Below are 20,610 nucleotides of genomic sequence, written 5' to 3'. Positions count from 1 at the left end.
AAGATACTCTGATGACCTTCTATCACAGCCGCTCACAGCCGCTTAGTGAGAAGACAATAAATAGGTAATGTGACACATATATTTCAGCCTTTACTTCATGTTTGATCATGATTTAAAGAACTAGATCTTTTAAAGATCACTCTGCAAAATTAAATATATACCTGCTCTTTAGACGTAGTACTATGAATTGTAAAATTGCTAGAGACCCAGCCCAAATTCTAGGGATAGCTCTAACAATGTGTGATCACAGACAATATTTAACGTCATTTAACGTCTTTGGATATTTGTGCTTTAGCATTTTAGAAGTTTATAAAAAAATTTATACCATTGTATTTTTTCACTAATTTTCAGGGTTGTTTTAAGAATAGAATGTGATGGTGTATGAGAAAATATTTTGAGAACTTCATTTGCGTTTCTCCTTGGGTGCCAGAACTGCTCTATACGTCCAAAACAAAGATTAAGCAAAGTAAAGATATCAAATGCCAGTAGTAAATCCTATATGGAGACAACAGGATCAGAGGTGTTTTGGAGGAGGGGTTGCTATTTTATATAGGATAATCAGAGTTGGGCTCATAATGAGGTGACATTTGAGCAGGCACCTAAAGAAGCAGAGGAATTGTGTGGATGTCAGGGATAAACTATTAACAGCTAGGCTTCAAGGGTGGGGATTGTGTGCATTGTTCGAGAAACAGCAAGGATAGTAGTCTGGATGGAACATAGTGAGTGAAGATGGGAATGATGGCCACATCACTTGGTCACAACAGTTGGCCACAACAGAGCACACGCACACATATTCTAATATGCTCCTCATTTTGCGTTCATTTTTCTAAACTATATTATTTCACTGTTATTCTATCATTGCAATCTCAGGACTTTAAATGTCAGCTGTAACATGAACAGATATTGGCATATGAAATGAAAAAAAGGCAGAGGATTCCTTAAAAACACAAAAGTGCTGACTACAAAATATGAGTATATTAAAATCTAGAACTTCTGTTCATCAAAAAAAATGCCCCAAAGAAAGTTGAAAGAATTAGCTACAAACTGGAAAGACTTCTGGAAAACATACATCCAACAGAAGTATCAAAAATATAGAAAGATGACTTAAAATCCAAAAGAAAAGCACAGACAACACAGAAGAAGGGGGAGAAAAAAGTCATAACCTTTTCACAAGGGGGGGAAACCACAAGACCAATAAAAATGAAAACCACTTTATATCCACTAAAGCTGTAAAAATTAAGTCTGGCAATATTAAGTGTTGAAAAGGAAATAGATCCATAAAGTCTTTTATAGACAGATGGGAAAAAATGTTTTGCATAATTTCCACAAATCAAATAATCCCATACTCAGGGATTTGACTCCTAAGTATACACAAAGAGAAACTTACACACATACAGAGACAAGACATGCACATTAACATGTTCATAGCAAAACTGTGCAAAAAAGCAAAATCCTGGAAAACATGCAAAATGCCCATTCACAGAAGAATAAATGAATACACTATGGTATATTAATGCATTGGATTGTTATTCAGCAATGTGAAGGAACTATAGAGACATATGGCAATATGGATAAACCTCAGCAATGCAATATTAAGTAAAAATACTATGTCCCAAATGGCTACATACAGACTATCTTTTCCAAATAAAAAGATACACTATCTAAGAATCTATAAAGATATGATAAAGCTATACACAAAACCAGAAACAAGGGAATGGTGAATACAGAATGCAAGCTGAGAATGCTATCACGGGAAGGCACTGGGATAGGGGTAGCTGGGAGAACCAATGAAGGGAGACTTCATAGGGAGAACCTATGAAGTCAGATGTAGGTTATTAAGGTTTAACTTTTGTTCTGATGGTGGGTTCACAGAAGCTTATTAAATTTTAAAAAATAATACAAAAACAGGGACTTCCCTCAGTGGTACAGTGGATGAGAATCCACCTACCACAGCAGAAGACACTGTTTTGATTCCTGGTCCAGGAAAACTCCACATGCCACAGGGGAACTAAGCCCACGCGCCACAACTACTGAACCCTCAGTCTAGAGCCTGCAGCTGCACCTGCTGAAGCGTACAGCTAGAGCCCGTCTCTGCTACAAGGAAGCCACTGCAGCGAGAAGCCACGAGTAGCAGAGTAGCGTCTACTCGCTGCAACTAGAGAAAAGACGACGCACGCAGCAATAAAGACCCAGGCCAGCCAAAAATAGATAAATTATTTTTAAAATAATAATACAAAAACAGACTATCCATTGGCAAATGAGAGCACGTCATAAACAAGGTTTATGTCTAATCCATTACCCAATTCGGTGCACTTATCCAATTTTTAAAAAAGCTTCTTAGCCTATGTTAAATTTTTTACTAAATTGAGTTTTGATCTTCCTAATTGGCGTATAATTTTTTTTTATCTAAGTCAAATCCACTCAAGTGCAAACATTTATTAAACTGTTTTCCTCATGTGGATAATAAAACATATAAATTTCTGATACAGTATCCTAAGTTATTCTATTACTATGGCTAAGTCACGTAACTACGCCCTGACTCATGGTATACTCAGCACAACAGCACTTGTGAAACTGCAATGTAGTAAGTGCTCTTAGTTTGCCACATAACTAAAGGGAACAAAAACGTCCATGACCCACAGAAAATATCCGTACTTTTCACAGGATGACTTCTTGCTCACCTACCTCTTAAAATATAGATGCCAAGTAAAAAGAGTCTTCTTACTAATAAATAGCACTTTCAAGTTATTCTCAGTAATTTTACCCAACCTATCATACAGAAAAAGACAGGTAAAATGCAAAATTTCTTCCTTAACACAGATTGTCTCAGTTATCAGAAAACTTAAAATTAGGGTTTTCATAATAATTCAACAACTTAATAAACAAATGCATATGTATATATTTAATACTTCAAGAAAGAATAAGAGTATAAAAATAATTTGTTCTACTTAACCTCTACTCTGTCATGCTGCAGTCCATGGGGGTCACAGTCAGATACAACTGAGCGACTGAACTGAACTGAACCTCTACTCTACATTTTGTAATTTCCAATTAATATGGTATTTATAGAACAATATATTCACCTACCTCTGACAGAGGTTCACAAAGACAATATATAAATAACTGATAAACACTCATGAACAAATGATATTCAGATGTAAAAAGCATCCCCTCATATAAATTTCCAATGGGAAACAAACCTCAAACTTCTAAAATGATGTATTTTGTTATTAGCTGAAAAGGTTTAAAGCGTTCAACCATCTGAGTAATATTAAGCAGAGAGAGACAGACACACAAAAGGGAAAGACCAAGTAAGGCAACACAAGTAGTGATGTGAAAAATGAATTCAGTTGTTTTGTGAAGTGTTATTATTCATCCATCCAAACACTCCCAGATCTCCTACATTTTTGCAAGATGGAGTCTTCACATCACTATCAAAGATATTATCCTTAAATAAGCAGGATAACAACATAAAAAGCAACACTGAATTAGGAATATTTCCTACTGACATTATCACTAGGCAAATACACTAATTAATGAATAAAGTTGCATCTTAATACACATTCCCCTACAACATTATACAAAGTAACTTTTTTTAATTGAAGTATAGTTGATTTACAAAGTTGTGTTAATTTCTGGTGTACAGCAGGGTGATTTAGTACATCATGAGAAACACTGGACTGGAAGAAGCACAAGCTGCAATCAAGACTGCCGGGAGAAATATCAATAACCTCAGATATGCAGCTGACACCACCCTTATGGTAGAAAGTGAAGAGGAACTCAAAAGCCTCTTGATGAAAGTGAAAGTGGAGAGTGAAAAAGTTGGCTTAAAGCTCAACATTCAGAAAACGAAGATCATGGCATCCGATCCCATCACATCGTGGCAAGTAGATGGGGAAACAGTGGAAACAGTGTTAGACTTTATTTTTCTGGGCTGCAAAATCACTACAGATGGTGACTGCAGCCATGAAATTAAAAGATGCTTACTCCTTGGAAGGAAAGTTATGACCAACCTAGACAGCATATTCAAAAGCAGAGACATTACTTTGCCAACAAAGGTTCGTCTAGTCAAGGCTATGGTTTTTCCTGTGGTCATGTATGGATGTGAGAGTTGGACTGTGAAGAAGGCTGAGCGCTGAAGAATTGAAGCTTTTGAACTGTGGTGTTGGAGAAGACTCTTGAGAGTCCCTTGGACTGCAAGGAGATCCAACCAGTCCATTCTGAAGGAGATCAGCCCTGGGATTTCTTTGGAAGGAATGATGCTAAAGCTGAAACTCCAGTACTTTGGCCACCTCATGCAAAGAGTTGACTCACTGGAAAAGACTCTGATGCTGGGAGGGATTGGGGGCAGGAGGAGAAGGGGATGACAGAGGATGAGATGGCTGGATGGCATCACTGACTCGATGGACGTGAGTCTGGGTGAACTCCGGGAGTTGGTGATGGACAGGGAGGCCTGGCGTGCTGCGATTCATGGGGTCACAAAGAGTCGGACACGACTGAGTGACTGAACTGAACTGATATACTTTTCATATTCTCATTATAGGTTATTACAAGATACTGAATATAGTGCCTGGGTGATACAGCAGGACCTTCTTTATTTTATACATAGTAGTTTGCACAAAGCAAGTCTTATAAAGCATTACACAAAGTAAATTCAGCATCACAGATAATCCTGTGTGGTTCAAAGTCTCATCATTTGACAGATGGAAAACAGAAGACTCAAATTAAATAACTCTGACAAGGACATGTCAGTGACTAAACACAACTCAGGTTTGCTGACCGACTTCTATTCACAGGAAACTAAAGAAAAAGCGGCAGCGTGTGAGTCAGGAGACCAGGGCCAGAATGCTGGAATGGCCACTGACAGCTTAAAGGCCTTTCCCCAGTCCTGTGGATTCTGCTTCCTGAAATCCTCTTGCCCAACCTGCCCTACATGCCTCACAAGGCTACTGTTAGGATCAACTGACTGACAGTTGTGGAAGCTGTACTCTGTAAAGTACAGAGTTATATAAAGAGGAAAAGATTATCCTTCCAACCTAATGACAATGAGTCCTGAACTCAAGGGATAGCAATACAATACCATGAGCTTGTGACTGCTGTTCTGTTGGGTTTTTTGGTTTGTTTGGGGGTTTTTTTTGCAACAAATTCTGCAAATCACAAAATCTAAATCACAATAATTCAATGTGTGATTCATAAATGGAAAATACAACTAGGCTCATTTATTAAAACGGTATTTTATCAAGTCAGGACAATGGAAAAGACAAAATTTTCTCTGCCTGAAAAGACTTCCCCACCAATCCTTATCAGTGTTAATGATGATGCCACAGTAATAATAGCAAGAACTTTATGTATGCCAAGCACTTGGTTAAGCATCTTAAATGTATTACTTCATTCAATCCTCAAAACTCTCTAATGGAAACATGATCATATCAGTTTTACAGAGGAAACAATAGTCCAAAGGAGTGAAATAACTAATTTGCGATCAAGCACTAGTCAGTGGCAAAGCCAGGACTGGCCAGACCACCGATCTACAGAACTGGAGCTCTTTGTGGCTATATATCATCTGCCAAAAAGGCCCACTGATCTCAAATGCTACCTCTCCAGGAAGGCTTCCTTCATCCCAAACAAAGTGTAAAACTAATACTCCCTCATATGCATCTGTGTTTGTGTGTGTGTGTGCATATGCACTCAGTCGTGTCCAACTCTGCAACCCCATGGACTGTAGCCCCCCAGACTCCTCTGTCCATGGGATTTCCCAAGCAAGAATACTGGAGCTGGTTGCCATTTCCTTCTCCAGGGGATCTTCCCAACTCAGAGATCAAACCCGTGTCTCTTGTGTCTCCTTCACTGGCAGACAAATTCTTTACCACTGGCACCACCACTGGCATGACCTGGGAAGCCTGCCATATACATATATACATATATATATATACACACACATACACACAGTTATACAAACACACATATAAAAAAATAAGCATGTAATTCATCTAAGTCTTGGGTTCCTCATCCTTGAAGAACTATCTGCTTCAACAAGACTTTTTTGAAACTAAATAATAATGTCAGAGACATTGAGACAGAGACATGAAGTTATCTGGCCAATCCCATAGGGTAAGTGACAGAGCTAAGACATGAATTCACATTTATTTATGCTTAATAACTAATGTTATTAAGCCAGTTGCCTGATTCCAAAGCTTAGTGCTCTTGATACTATTTATTAGCTCACCCAATCTCTGAGCCTCTCAGATATTAAGTCTTAAGGCTGGAGTGGGTTAAATCATGCCAATCCCATCTGCTATTCGGTCAACAAATATTTACTGTAACAAAATTTTTAAAACTCAATACATACACTGCTGATAATGTTCTAAAACTCTAAGAACAGAAGGCCCTCAGCTTCCTAGAGTGATCCTGGACTCCTGTCTTCCAGAGCACAAAGTAGATCTAGTCCCCAAACTCCATAATACTGAGAGAAAGAAAGGATCTCTGAAATTTGATTTCCCACCTCTCTGCTAGAAATATCAACCAAGCCCAATGAGTAACCTATTTTCAGAAATAAGATGCTGAACTCTTGGAATGAAGTTTTCAAAATACCATCCCTAACTTGGTAAACCCTCTACTCTCACTATACATTCAGCTTAAACAGCACCTCGTGAAGGAAATCCTCCCCGATCTTGACTTGACCTCTGCTCCTTCTCAACCCTTTGCCAAGCTTGGACTGATTACACTGCACTACATTACAGTCGTTTGCCTCCTGGCTCACCACTTGGCTATTTTGTAACTATACATTCCTTGAAGGCAGATATCCTCTGCTGTATTCCTAGAGTATATCATAGTGCTAGATAGTAAGATCTCAAAGATTTGTCAAGTAATAAATGACTAATGACGCAACTATGATTCTCAGTACTTCTGGTGGGGCATATGAACAGCTCCCCATCATTCTCCATAGCTGCAGCACAGCTAGACTGCTCATTTAAAACAGACAACTTGCCACAGGGCTGTCTCTCTAGCAGGCTCTAGGCAAGCAGCTGCTAAGACCACAGCTACTATGCACCCTTTGGTTGCTAAGAATTAAATTCAAGCTCTTAAGAGTGTGTTTCAACTGAAATGCTGACACTGATTCATACCAGGTGCTTCATTCCCAGATAATTCATTTAAGGAACTATTCATATAAATTATAGGGGCTTCCCTCATAGCTCAGATGGTAAAGAATCTGCCAGCAATGCACCAGATCTGGGCTCGAACACTGCTACTATATCATATGCAATTACATAACCAATCCTCTAAAATCATCATCTTGACAGTTAAGCCTCCATTTTTGATCCCCTATGTGCCACAGACTGTACAAAGGCACTAATCATATACTTTAACATTTATTTCAGCCCTACAAGGTAAAAAGCATATGATCAGTCTCCATTTTAAGGTTGAGGAACTGAGACTGAGATGGTTAAGCAAATTGTCCAACAGTATCAAAAGGCAAATCTACAGTTTAAACTCAAATCTATTAGGTGCACCCAAATCTATGGGTCCCTAAACTAAACCACCCTCAAGTAAAAGATAACCTGCTTTATCTGCTTCACAAGGTACTGTCAACCAATGAAAAATTAAGCTAAGGAGTCTGGAAGATACAAGTGCAGGTATGCTCTCCATCCCCTATTATATATAGATATACACTCAACCCAAAAGACAAAAGGTGCTTCAAAGATCAAAACTCTCATGATGAATAAAAGTTATATAATTCTAAATGACACTGTCATGAGAAAATTTAAGTCACTGTTACAAGGTGGCCTTTTTCAAAAACAGTTATTCAAAATGACAGAGCAGAAGGATAAAATGAACATCTGTTAACAGAGTGGTTAAAGGTTAGGGAAGTAGACCAGAAGAGAAAGAAGAGAGGAAAAACAGTCTTATTCCAAAAATAACAGACCACATGCAAAATTAGTCCCTTGCCAACTCATAAGAAACACAAAGAATAAGGAAAATATAACAATCTTTACAGGAATTCTCTTTTTATGAAAAATTGTCAGTTAAAACAAAAAGGTTCAAATTATTAGCAATTAGACCACAAAATATGTGAAATACAATCTAAAAAACAACACCTTGTATGCAGTTCCCCTAGACTTACAACACCTATCAGCACAAGTAATTTTTCTAGTCAAATCATTCCAATCAATGCATCTGTTGTTGTCATTTAGCTGTTCAGTCGTGTCCAACTCTTTAGCGACTCCTTGGACTGAAGCCCTCCAGGGTCCTCTATCCATGGATTTTCCAGGTAAAAATACCGAAGTGGATTGCCATTTCCTCCTCCAAGCGATCTTTCCCACCCAGGGATTGAACCTGCATCTCCTGTGGTGGCAGGTGGATTCTTAACCACTGAGTCACTGGTGAAACTCTCAATCAACATGTAGCAACATAATCGTTTATAATAAAGTCACTAGATAAAGTTCAGTTCAGTCGCTCAGTTGTGTCCGACTCTTTGCCATCCCATAAATCGCAGCACACCAGGCCTCCCTGTCCATCACCAACTCCCAGAGTTTACCCAAACTCATGTCCATCGAGTCAGTGATGCCATCCAGCCATCTCATCCTCTGTCGTCCACTTCTCCTCCTGCCCCCAATCCCTCGCAGCATCAGGGTCTTTTCCAGTGAGTCAAATGTTCACATGAGGTGGCCAACGTATTGGAGTTTCAGCTTCAGCATCAGTCCTTCCAATGAACACCCAGGACTGATATCCTTTAGGATGGACTGGTTGGATCTCCTTTCAGTCCAAGGGACTCTCAAGAGTCTTCTCCAACACCATGGTTCAAAAGCATCGATTCTTCGGCACTCAGCTTTCTTCACAGTCCAACTCTCACATCTATACATGACCACTGGAAAAACCATAGCCTTGACTAGATGGACCTTTGTTGGCAAAGTAATGTCTCTGCTTTTGAATATGCTGTCTAGGTTGGTCATAACTTTCCTTCCAAGGAGTAAGCATCTTTTAATTTCATGGCTGCAGTCACCATCTGCAGTGATTTTGGAGCCTAGAAAAATAAAGTCAGCTACTGTTTCCACTGTTTCCCCATCTATTTGCCATGAAGTGATGGGACCGGATGCCATGATCTTTGTTTTCTGAATGTTGAGCTTTAAGCCAACTTTTTCACTCTCCTCTTTCACTTTCATCAAGGGGCTTTTTAGTTCCTCTTCACTTTCTGTCATAAGGGTGGTGTCAGCTGCATATCTGAGGTTATTGATATTTCTTCCGGCAATCTTGATTCCAGCTTGTGCTTCTTCCAGCCCAGCATTTCTCATGATGAACTCTGCATATAAGTTAAATAAGCAGGGTGACAATATACACACTTTAATACTCCTTTTCCTATTTGGAACCAATCTGTTGTTCCATGTCCAGTTCTAACTGTTGCTTCCTGACCTGCATATAGGTTTCTCAAGAGGCAGGTCAGGTGGTCTGGTATTCCCATGCCTTTCAGAATTTTACACAGTTTATTGTGATCCACACAGTCAAAGGCTTTGGCATAGTCAATAAAGCAGAAATAGATGTTTTTCTGGAACTCTCTTGCTTTTTCGATGATCCAGTGGATGTTGGCAATTTGATCTCTGGTAAGACGGTAGGTGTTCCGAGAGAGCATCAGAGGGCAGACACACTGAAACCATACTCACAGAAAACTAGCCAATCTGATCACATGGACCACAGCCTTGTCTAACTCAATGAAACTAAGCCATGACATGTGGGGCCACCCAAGACGATGGGTCATGGTGGAGAGGTCTGACAGAATGTGGTCCACTGGAGAAGGGAATGGCAAACCACTTCAGTATTCTTGCCTTGAGAACCCCATAAACAGTATGAAAAGGCAAAACGATAGGATACTGAAAGAGGAACTCCCCAGGTCATTAAGTGCCCAATATGCTACTGGAGATCAGTGGAGAAATAACTCCAGGAAGAATGAAGGGATGGAGCCAAAGCAAAAACAATACCCAGTTGTCAATGTGACTGGTGATAGAAGCAAGGTCCGATGCTGTAAAGAGCAATACTGCATAGGAACCTGGAATGTTAGGTCCATGAATCAAGGCAAATTGGAAGTGGTCAAACAGGAGATGGCAAGAGTGAACGTCGACATTCTAGGAATCAGCGAACTAAAATGGACTAGAATGGATGAATTTAACTCAGATGACCATTATATCTACTACTGTGGGCAAGAATCCCTTAGAAGAAATGGAGTAGCCATCATGGTCAACAAGACTCCGAAATGCAGTACTTGGATGCAATCTCAAAAACGACAGAATGATCTCTGTTCGTTTCCAAGGCAAACCATTCAATATCACTGTAATCCAAGCCTATGCCTGAACCAGTAACGCTGAAGAAGCTGAAGTTGAACGGTTCTATGAAGACCTACAAGACCTTTTAGAATTAATATCCAAAAAAGATGTTCTTTTCATTATAAGGGACTGGAATGCAAGAGTAGGAAGTCAAGAAACACCTGGTGTAACAGGCAAATTTGGCCTTGGAGTACAGAATGAAGCAAGGCAAAGGCTAATTGAGTTTTGCCAAGAGAATGCACTGGTCATAGCAAACACCCTCTTCCAACAACACAAGAAAAGACTCTACGTATGAACAGGACCAGATGGTCAACACCGAAATCAGACTGATTATATTCTTTGCAGCCAAAGATGGAGAAGCTCTATACAGTCAGCAAAAACAAGACTGGGAGCTGATATGGCTCAAATCATGAACTCCTTATTGCCAAATTCAGACTTAAATTGAAGAAAGTAGGGAAAATCACTATTCAGGTATGACCTAAATCAAATCCCTTATGACTATACAGTGGAAGTGAGAAACAGATTTAAAGGACTAGATCTGATAGACAGAGTGCCTGATGAACTATGGATGGAGGTTCATTACACTGTACAGGAGACAGGGATCAAGACCATCCCCATGGAAAAGAAATGCAAAAGAGCAAAATGGCTGTTTGAGGAGGCCTTACAAATAGCTGTGAAAAAAAGAGAAGCAAAAAGCAAAGAAGAAAAGGAAAGATGTACCCATCGAATGCAGAGTTCCAAAGAATAGCAAGGAGAGATGAGAAAGCCTTCCTCAGCGACCAATGCAAAGAAATTGAGGAAAACAACAGAATGGGAAAGACTAGAGATCTCTTCAAGAAAATTAGAGATACGAAGACAACACTTCATGCAAAGATGGGCTCGATAAAGGACAGAAACGGTATGGACCTAACAGAAGCAGAAGATATTAAGAAGAGGTGGCAAGAATACACAGAAGAACTGTACAAAAAAGATCTTCATCACCCAGATAATCACAATGGTGTGATCACTGACCTAGAGCCAGACATCCTGGAATATGAAGTCAAGTGGGCCTTAGAAAGCATCACTATGAACAAAGCTAGTGGAGGTTATGGAATTCCAGTTGAGCTATTTCAAATCCTGAAAGATGATGCTGTGAAAGTGCTGCACTCAACATGCCAGCAAATTTGGAAAACTCAGCCGCGGCCACAGGACTGGAAAAGGGCAGTTTTCATTCCAATCCCAAAGAAAGGCAATGCCAAAGAATGCTCAAACTACCACACAATTGCACTCATCTCACACGCTAGTAAAGTAATGCTCAAATTCTCCAAGCCAGGCTTCAGCAATACGTGAACCGTGAACTTCCAGATGTTTAAGCTGGTTTTAGAAAAGGCAGAGGAAAGAGAGATAAAGTTAAGCCTCACTTAAAATTACAATTAGCTACTTGTTGGGTTATCATCACTGAAGACTTCTGATTTAACGCTAAACTAGTCTAAACTTAAAAGAAATATGTAAGTGGTGTCCAGTCTTAAATTATTTCCCATTCTCTTTTATGACAATAATTGAAGACACTGGCATTTTAATATTGCAAATCCACACTACTTCTCTGACACATGTTTGCTTTTCTTCTTCTTAAAGACTAATGAGCCTTCACTTAAATGTATTTCTAGTCTGTCAGTCCTGATGCTTGAATGGCTTTATAATTTCCCTTGGAATAAAATTTTAACAGAGAAGGCAGTTTTTTATTCTTTATACCTGTGGCAGAAGCTTAGTTAGCACCCTCGGGTTACACACAATTTCCTGAAATAACTAAGTCAAATAGATCATGTTTCTAAGTTCAGCAACAAGCACAATTCCTGTATCTTTCTTATGTATCTTTATAGCTTCTTTCTACGATATACTGTTTCATCAGAGGTTTAACTAACACTGTCTCCTCTCCTCTCTTCTGACTACAGATTCTTAACATAGAATGTTTTCTTCACTCTCATTTTTAGTGACAAAATGAATTAACTTAGGAGTGGATTAGGAATGATATACATGTAATCAGAAATGATACAATGGGAAAATGACCTAAGTGAATTATATTGTTCATCCACATACATGGATATAATTCTAAAGATTTTATGTTCTCTATATCTAGGTGCATGCATGCTCCATCACTCAGTCATGTCCAACTGGAATGTAGCCCACCTGCCAGACTCTTCTGTCCCTGGAATTTTCCAGGCAAGATTACTGGAATGAGTTGCCATTCCTACACCAGGAGATCTTCCTGACCCAGAGATAGAACCCGGGTCTCTTGCACTGGCAGGTGGATTCTTTACCACTGTACCACCTGGGAAGCTCCTATATCTAGAAGCAGAGGTATAAAAATACAATAGTATTTATCCTGGGGAATTCTCTGGTGGTCCAGTGGTTAAGACTCTGTGCTTCCACTACAGGTGGAGCGGATTCAACCCCTAGTTGGGAAAGTAAGATACTGCATGCCATGTGAGGTGACCAAAAAAATTAGTAATAATATTTATCCTATACACATTCTACTGATGACTAGACTTGTGATTAACCCTGTGCTAGGCACTGGTTACTAACATACATAATTTCATTTAACAATAACAATATTAATAAAATCACACTTAAAACTTAAATCATGTTTACTGTATTTCAAGTACTGTTCTAATAAATACATTGCACATATTTATTTAATCCTCAGGACAATCCTATGAAGTACTATTATTCTTTCGAATTCACAGGAAACTGAGGTTTTAAAAAGTTAACTTATTCACAAGTGTAAGTGAGGAAGTGACAGAGCCATAGTTGAAATTTAGGTTAGAACTTGGAATCAAGCCAATCTCTTATCCTGTAATAATATTTTCTACTTTCCTTGTATTACCCCACCCCAAACAACTCTTCAGAGATTCTCTGTGACCTAAAAGATAAAGAACACGAATTTATAGCTCTCCATAATGAGGCACCACTTTACATACAACCTTATCTCCAACAATATTTATAAACTTCAGCTAGAGTCAACTCAACCTTACTGCCATCTCCCAAACCCATCATTCAGCCCTCCAAGCCTTTTTTCATGTGATTTACCCCTGATTAAAGCAGCCTCTACAATCTCTACCCTCAACAACGTTTACCCTCTGCCCAGAGTTCAGGCAAAGTTCCACCCCCTTCATAGGACCTGACACCTCCAGTGAATTGTGAAATTTCCTTTGCATAAAATCTTGCAGTAATTATTGCAAGCTATCATCATTTTAGCTATTAATCATTTACTATCTCACATTGCAAACTGAATGTTTTGGGCATAATTTTCTATGAACTGAGGATCAGAAATAATGTCTCAAAAATCTAGTATTCACCTTGATTCCTCACATAGTATTATACATGTAACAGCAACACAATAAATACCACTGAAAAGGTAAATATGTACTTTTATTTAGTGAGAGGCGGTAAGACAAAGTAGAAAAAAAACAGATGTTGACACTCAACAGACCTGGATTTTAATCTACTACTTGCTAGCTGTTTGACGCTTGCAAGTTATCCTGAGTTTCTAGTCTCATCTAGTCTTCATCTCACAGGGTTGCTATAAAACTTAAAATGAGATGGGAAAAAAGGACAGATCACCTTCAAAGGAGAGACAGACTGACAGCTCTCAATATCTATAATGGAAACCAGAAAACAGAGGGAAGTATCTTCAATGGGCTTAAAGAAAATAATTTCCAATACAGAATTCTATACCCAGGGAATGTATTCTTCAGGGATGAATGCAAATAACGGTACTTTCAGAAAAACAAACACCAAGAGACTTTGCTACCAGCAGACCTATACTAAAAGTAATTCTAAAGGCTGTTCTTCAAGCAGAAAGCAAATTATCATAGATACAAGACCAGAGATTGAGACATGAAAGGAGCAAAGAAAGTGATAAATATATGGGTAAACACAAATGAGTATCAACCATAACTAACTTGTGGGGCTTTAATACAGAAAGCATACAGCTACAGTATCATATAAACTGAGATGAGGGTAAAGAAAGTTCAAGTGTTCTAAGATGCATACATTGCCAGGATAAAGGGTTCAGTTCAGTTCAGTTTCTTAGTTGTGTCTGATTCTCTGCAACCCCATGGACTGCAGCACGCCAGGCCTCCGTGTCCATCACCAACTCCCAGAGTCCACCCAAACCCATATCCATTGAGTCAATGATGCCATCCAACCATCTCATCCTCTGTCGTCCCCTTCTCCTCCTGCCTTCATCTTTACCAGCATCAGGGTCTTTTCCAATGAGTCAGTTCTTCACAACAGGGGGCCAAAGTATTGGAGCTTCAGTTTCCACATCAGTCCTTCCAATGAATATTCAGGATTGATTTCCTTTAGGATGGACTGGTTGGATCTCCTTTCAGTCCAAGGGATTCTCAAGAATCTTCTCCAACACCACAGTTCAAAAGCATCAATTCTTCGAAGCTCAGCTTTCTTTATAGTCCAACTCTCACATCCACACATGACTACTGGAAAAACCATAGCTTTGACTAGATGGACCTTTGTTGGCAAAGTAATGTCTCTGCTTTTCAATATACTGTCTAGGTTGGTCATAGCTTTTCTTCCAAGAAGCAAGCGTCTTCTCATTTCATGGCTGCAGTTACCATCTGCAGTGATTTTGGAACCCCCAAAATAAAGTCAGCCACTGTTTCCACAGTTTCCCCATCTATTTGCCATGAAGTGATGGGACCAGACACCATGATTTAGTTTTCTGAATGTTGAGTTTTAAGCCAACTTTTTCACTCTCTTCTTGATGGTATCAATTAACAATAGGCTCTAAGAAGTCAAAGATGTATGACTGAATTTTCTAAGAAAATCACAAAAAGAACTGGGGGGCGGGGGGTGGGAAACACTGTATAACTTCCAGAGTAACCAGGGAGAAAAGTGACTTATAAAAATATCCCAGCCCTCATCTTTCTGTTTTTCACGTCAGTGTCTTTTTTTAGAAGTCCAGGCCAAATGTCTTATCAAGTACCACATATTACAATTTCTCTGATTATTTCATTTCTGGCAATAACACAACCAGAGGTGATGCTATGTAATTCCTACTGCACCAGCAAAGGAGAATGTGATGTCAGCTCAGTGATCTTAAGTTTAATCACTTGGTTAAGGTGGTGAATGCCATACTGTAAGATTATTTTCCCTTTTGTAAACAGTTTCCCTTCTTGGCCAATGTAATTATTCTCCCACCTTAGCCAAAGAAGACTTTCCTCTCTCCCTCTTCCTTTTCCCCTCCACGGTATGAGCCTTCAAAGAGAAGAAACTTCAAGACACTTTATAAATGTTTTATTTTTTATTTTTGACACAGAGAGGAAAAAAAAACAAAGTTCCCACTGCAGAAGAACAAGGCAGAAGAGAAGGTGGACAAGTCACTCTGGAGACACTATAGTCAGTCAAAATTCCAAATGGACTGAAATTGGCAGAAGGTGAATTTCCTCTCTCTCCTACATTATACTCTACAACATATATTTTAAAAATTCTGACCTATTGTATAGCACAGGGAACTATACTCAGTACCTTCTAAAAACCTATAATGGAAAATAATCTAAAAAGAATAGATATGCATAACTAAATCACCTTGCTATACATTTGAAACTAACAAAACATTGTAAATCAACTATATTCAATTTAAAAAAAATTTTAAGAAAAAGAACCCAATCTGAATGTTTAAAAAAAAATTTTTTAACTGACTGCCATATAATAAATCATACAGAAAATAAGCAAAAAAAATCTACTCACATTTTTATATTAGCTCTAATGTTTATAAGAACAGGTGAGTTCCATTTATGAAGATACTAAGAACTAAGAGATAAAGCTAACCAAATAAACACCAACCCATGCTTTGTCTAATCTGTGTCCAATCACAGACCCAAATCTTTTCTTGTAACTGTTCTCTAAGAGCAGAACACACCAGAAAAACACAATTCTTCATTCACAGAACAAAATAACTTTCATTAATTCCTTCCAAGTCCAGGAACCAAAAAGGGCTATTTATTAACTACAGAACCCAATGAGCTTCCACCTGACTTAATTCTACACTATCACCACTGTTTCCAATATACCATTATTCATTGCTAATTCAGAAAACTAAGATCATGGCATCCGGTCCCATCACTTCATGGCAAATGGGGAAACAGTGGAAACAGTAGCTGACTTTATTTTTCTAGGCTCCAAAATCACTGCAGATGGTGACTGCAGCCATGAAATTAAAAGACGCTTACTCCTTGGAAGGAAAGTTATGACCAACCTAGACAGCATATTCAAAAGCAGAGACATTACTTTGCCAACAAAGGCTCATCTAGTCAAGGCTATGGTTTTTCCTGTGGTCATGTATGGATGTGAGAGTTGGACTGTGAAGAAGGCTGAGCGCCGAAGAATTGATGCTTTTGAACTGTGGTGTTGGAGAAGACTCTTAAGAGTCCCTTGGACTGCAAGGAGATCCAACCAGTCCATTCTGAAGGAGATCAGCCCTGGGATTTCTTTGGAAGGAATGATGCTAAAACTGAAACTCCAGTACTTTGGCCAACTCATGCGAAGAGCTGACTCACTGGAAAAGACTCTGATGCTGGGAGGGATTGGGGGCAGGAGGAGAAGGGGACGACAGAGGATGAGATGGCTGGATGGCATCACTGACTCGATAGACTTGAGTCTGAGTGAACTCCAGGAGTTGGTGATGGACAGGGAGGCCTGGCGTGCTGCAATTCATGGGGTCTCAAAGAGTGGGACACGACTGAGTGACTGAACTGAACTGATTAATCAAAAACTGGAAGTAACACATATGTCCATCAACAGACTGTTATATCCATACAATGGGACAATGTGAAACCAACTCCTGCCATGCACAAGAACATCAATGAAGCTCACAAATACTTACAGAAATCACACAGACAAAACAAAGCATACAGCTTTGGTTACATAAAGTGTGAAAACAGGCAAACTAGTCAAAGTTAGGATAGTGGTTACCCAGATGGGGCAGGGAGGTAGAAGGAAGTGGGCAGTTTCCAGGAGGGCAATGAGAGATTTCTGGGGTGTTGGTAATGTTCTATTTCTTCTTCTGGATGTTAAAAGGATGAATTCATGAAAATTCATCGACCTGTATATACTTATGATTTATGTACTTTGATTACACCTCAATTAGAGTTTACCTAAAAGTTTACCTAAAAAAGACAGATGGGGAAAGAAGTAGGCTGCGAAGCAGACTAACATTTACAACCTACTAAGTAGGAAGCACATATTAAGTTCTAGAAACTGTATGCAAATTATCTAATCTAATTTGCATATGTGTGTCATTACTTTTAGCAGCCCCATATCTGAATCCTCTTTTCATGTTTATGGAATCCCCCACCTGATTAGACAGAGCCCACCTTCAGAAGGTGATGCAAAAATAGTGACTCAAAGAAACTGAGTCCTCGGAGAATCCATTCTGACAAGTGCTAGCATCAGAGCAGCTTCATCTGGCTTTTAGAGACTGCAGTTCTATGTATAGAGTCCAGCACCCCCCAAAAGTGCTGGCAGCTAAAACCCCTGTATCTGTGCCTGGGATACACAACTTCTGAGCCAGTCTCTCCATTCCTCCAAGAGATTTTATGGGCCAGCTAAAAATATTTTATTCTTAAGTTCCCTGCCATTTGCCGAGTCACTTCAGCCATGTCCAACTCCTTGAGACCCTATGGACTATAGCCCACCAGGCTCCTCTCTGTTCGTGGGATTCTCCAGGCAAGAATACTGGAGGTGGGTTGCCACCCCCTCCTCCAGGGGATCTTCCCAACCCAGGGATTGAACCCACATTTCTTATGTCTCCTGCACTGGCAGGCGGGTTCTTTACCACCAGCACCACCTGGGAAGCCCCAGAAGTTCCCTAGTCAGAGTCAGCTTCTATTGTTTGGAACTATGGCTTCTGACGAATAGATTCTCAACTGATAAAAGTGAGAAAAGATTCAACACTCTAAAAAACAGTTTGATACTTTTCATAAAGTTAAAAGTCACTTACCATACAGTCCTGGCTTCCCTGGTGGCTCAGCAGTAAAGAATCTGCAGGAACCACAAGAGATACGGGTTGGATCCCTAGGCCGGGAAGATCTCCTCAAGGAGGAAATGGCAACCCACTCTAGTATTCTTGCCTGGAAAATTCCCTTGGACACTGGAGCCTGGTGGGCTACAGTCTCTGGGGTTGCAAAGAGTTGGACACAACGGAAGCAACTTAGCACACACGCTCACACCATACAGTCCAGCAATCCCACTTCCAGGTACTTACCAATGAAGACTTATGTCCACCACCACCCCCCCAAAAAAAGATATATATATATGTAGATTTAGCACAGATATAGATATATATATGATACATCAGAGGATGTGTCAGAGGGTGAAATGGCAGGATGGCATCACCAATGCAATGGACATGAACTTGGGCAAACTTTGGGAGATGGTGAAGGAACTGGAGGCCTGGCATGCTGCAGTCCATGGGGTCACAAAGAGTTGGACACAACTGGGCGATTAAACAATAAATGATACATGAAAACGTCTACAGCAGTTTTACTTGTAATGACCAAACATTAGAAACGGAAAAACCCACCAACTGGTGAATGAATAAACAAACTGCAGTACAACCATACACTGGAATACTATTCAGCAGTAAAAAGATATCAACTCCTATACTTGTATGTGGAATCTAAAATATGGCACAAATGAATTTATCTATGAAACAAAAACAGACTCACAGATATAGAGAACAGACTTGTGCCTGTCAAAGGGGGTGAGTATAGACCGGGAGTTTAGGATTAGCAAGTGCACACTGTTATATATAGGATGGCTAAGCAACAATGAACTGGGCATCCCTGGTGGCTCACTGCCAAAGAATCTGCCTGTCAATGCAGGAAACGTGGGTTCATTCCCTGGATCAGGAAGATCCCCTGGAGAAGGAAATGGCAACCCAGTATTCTTGCCTGGGAAATCCCATTGACAGAGAAGTGTGGCAGGCTACAGGTTCACGGGGGGGCGGGGGGCGGGGGTTGAGGGGGTTGGTCACAAAAGTCAGACACAGCTTAGTGACTAAACAAAAACAACAACAAAGCAACAAGGTCCTACCATATATATAGCACAGGGAACTATATTCAATATCCTACAACAAACTATAATGGGAAAGTGTGTGTGTGTGTGTGTAACTGAGTTACTTTGCTATATAGCAGAAATTAACACAACACCGTAAATCAACTATACAATAAAATAAATTTTAAGAAAAATCAACTCCTTGGTTCAAGATGACAAAGTAGAAGGATGTGAGCTCATCTCCTCCTGCGAGAGCACCAAAATTGCAACTACCTGTTGAAATACCATCAACAGGAGGATGCTGGAACCCACCAAAAGAGATACCCTATGTCCAAGGACAAAAAAGCAGCCGCAGCAAGATGGTAGGAGGGGCGAAATCATGATAAAATCAAATCCCATAACCATCGGGTGGGTGACCCACAGACTGGAGAACAATAATACCAAAGAAGTTTTCACACTATTGTGAAGGTTCTGAACCCTGCATCAGACTTCCCAGCCTGGGGATCTGACAAAGGGACTGGGAATCCCCAGGGTATCTGGCCTTGAGGAAACAGTGGGATATGATTACAGGCCTTCCAGAGGACTGGGGAGACAGACTCCAGTCTTGGAAGGCAAAAACAAAATTTTGAACGCACCAAGACGCAGAGGAGAGAAGCAGTGACCTCACAGGAGACTGAACCAAAACTGCCTGCTAGTGCTGGAGGGCCTCCTGTGGAGGCGTGGGTCGGCAAGGGCTCACCACAGGGACGGGCGCACTGCAAGGTCCTTCTTGGCCTAAACCCTCTTGGAGTTTGCCATCAATCCTGCCACAGAGCTGACACACCCCAGGGCTCAGTAACCTCAAGCCAAACAACTACCAGGGAGGGAGAGAAACCCCACCCATCAGCAGATAATTGGATTAAAGCTTTATTGAGCAAGGTCCTGCCCACCAGAGCAAGACCCAGTTTTTCCCATCCCTCCCATCAAGAATCTTACACAAGCCTCTCAGCCTCAGCCATGAGAGGACAGACAGAAGCAGCAGCAGTCTCACAGCAGCTAAAACAAAAACCATATTACAGAAAGTTATATTCCCAATGAAGGAACAAGATAAAATCCCAGAAAAACAACTAAATTAAGTGGAGATAGGCAACCTCCCAGAAAAAGAATTCAGAATAATGATAGTGAAGATGATCCAAGATCTTGGGAAAAGAATGGAGGCAAAGATTGAGAAGATGCAAAAAATGTTTACCAAAGACCTAGAAGA

The 20,610-nt window shown here is 40.0% G+C and overlaps 1 protein-coding gene across 18 annotated transcripts in view; it reads right to left on the bottom strand.

Annotated features, from left to right (window-relative positions):
• Positions 1 to 20,610, bottom strand: part of STRBP (spermatid perinuclear RNA binding protein) — a 199,131-nt gene that overhangs the window by 109,092 nt on the left and 69,429 nt on the right. The gene's annotated exons all lie outside the window — the stretch shown is intronic.

The sequence above is a fragment of the Bos grunniens genome, chromosome 11 (genome assembly GCF_055505025.1).
Source record: "Bos grunniens cultivar Pamir isolate PY7600 chromosome 11, Bosgru_T2T1.0, whole genome shotgun sequence".
Classification (NCBI taxonomy): Eukaryota; Metazoa; Chordata; class Mammalia; order Artiodactyla; family Bovidae; genus Bos; species Bos grunniens.
Note: the sequence above shows the minus strand (reverse complement) of the source record. Positions and strands in the feature narration are given on the sequence as shown.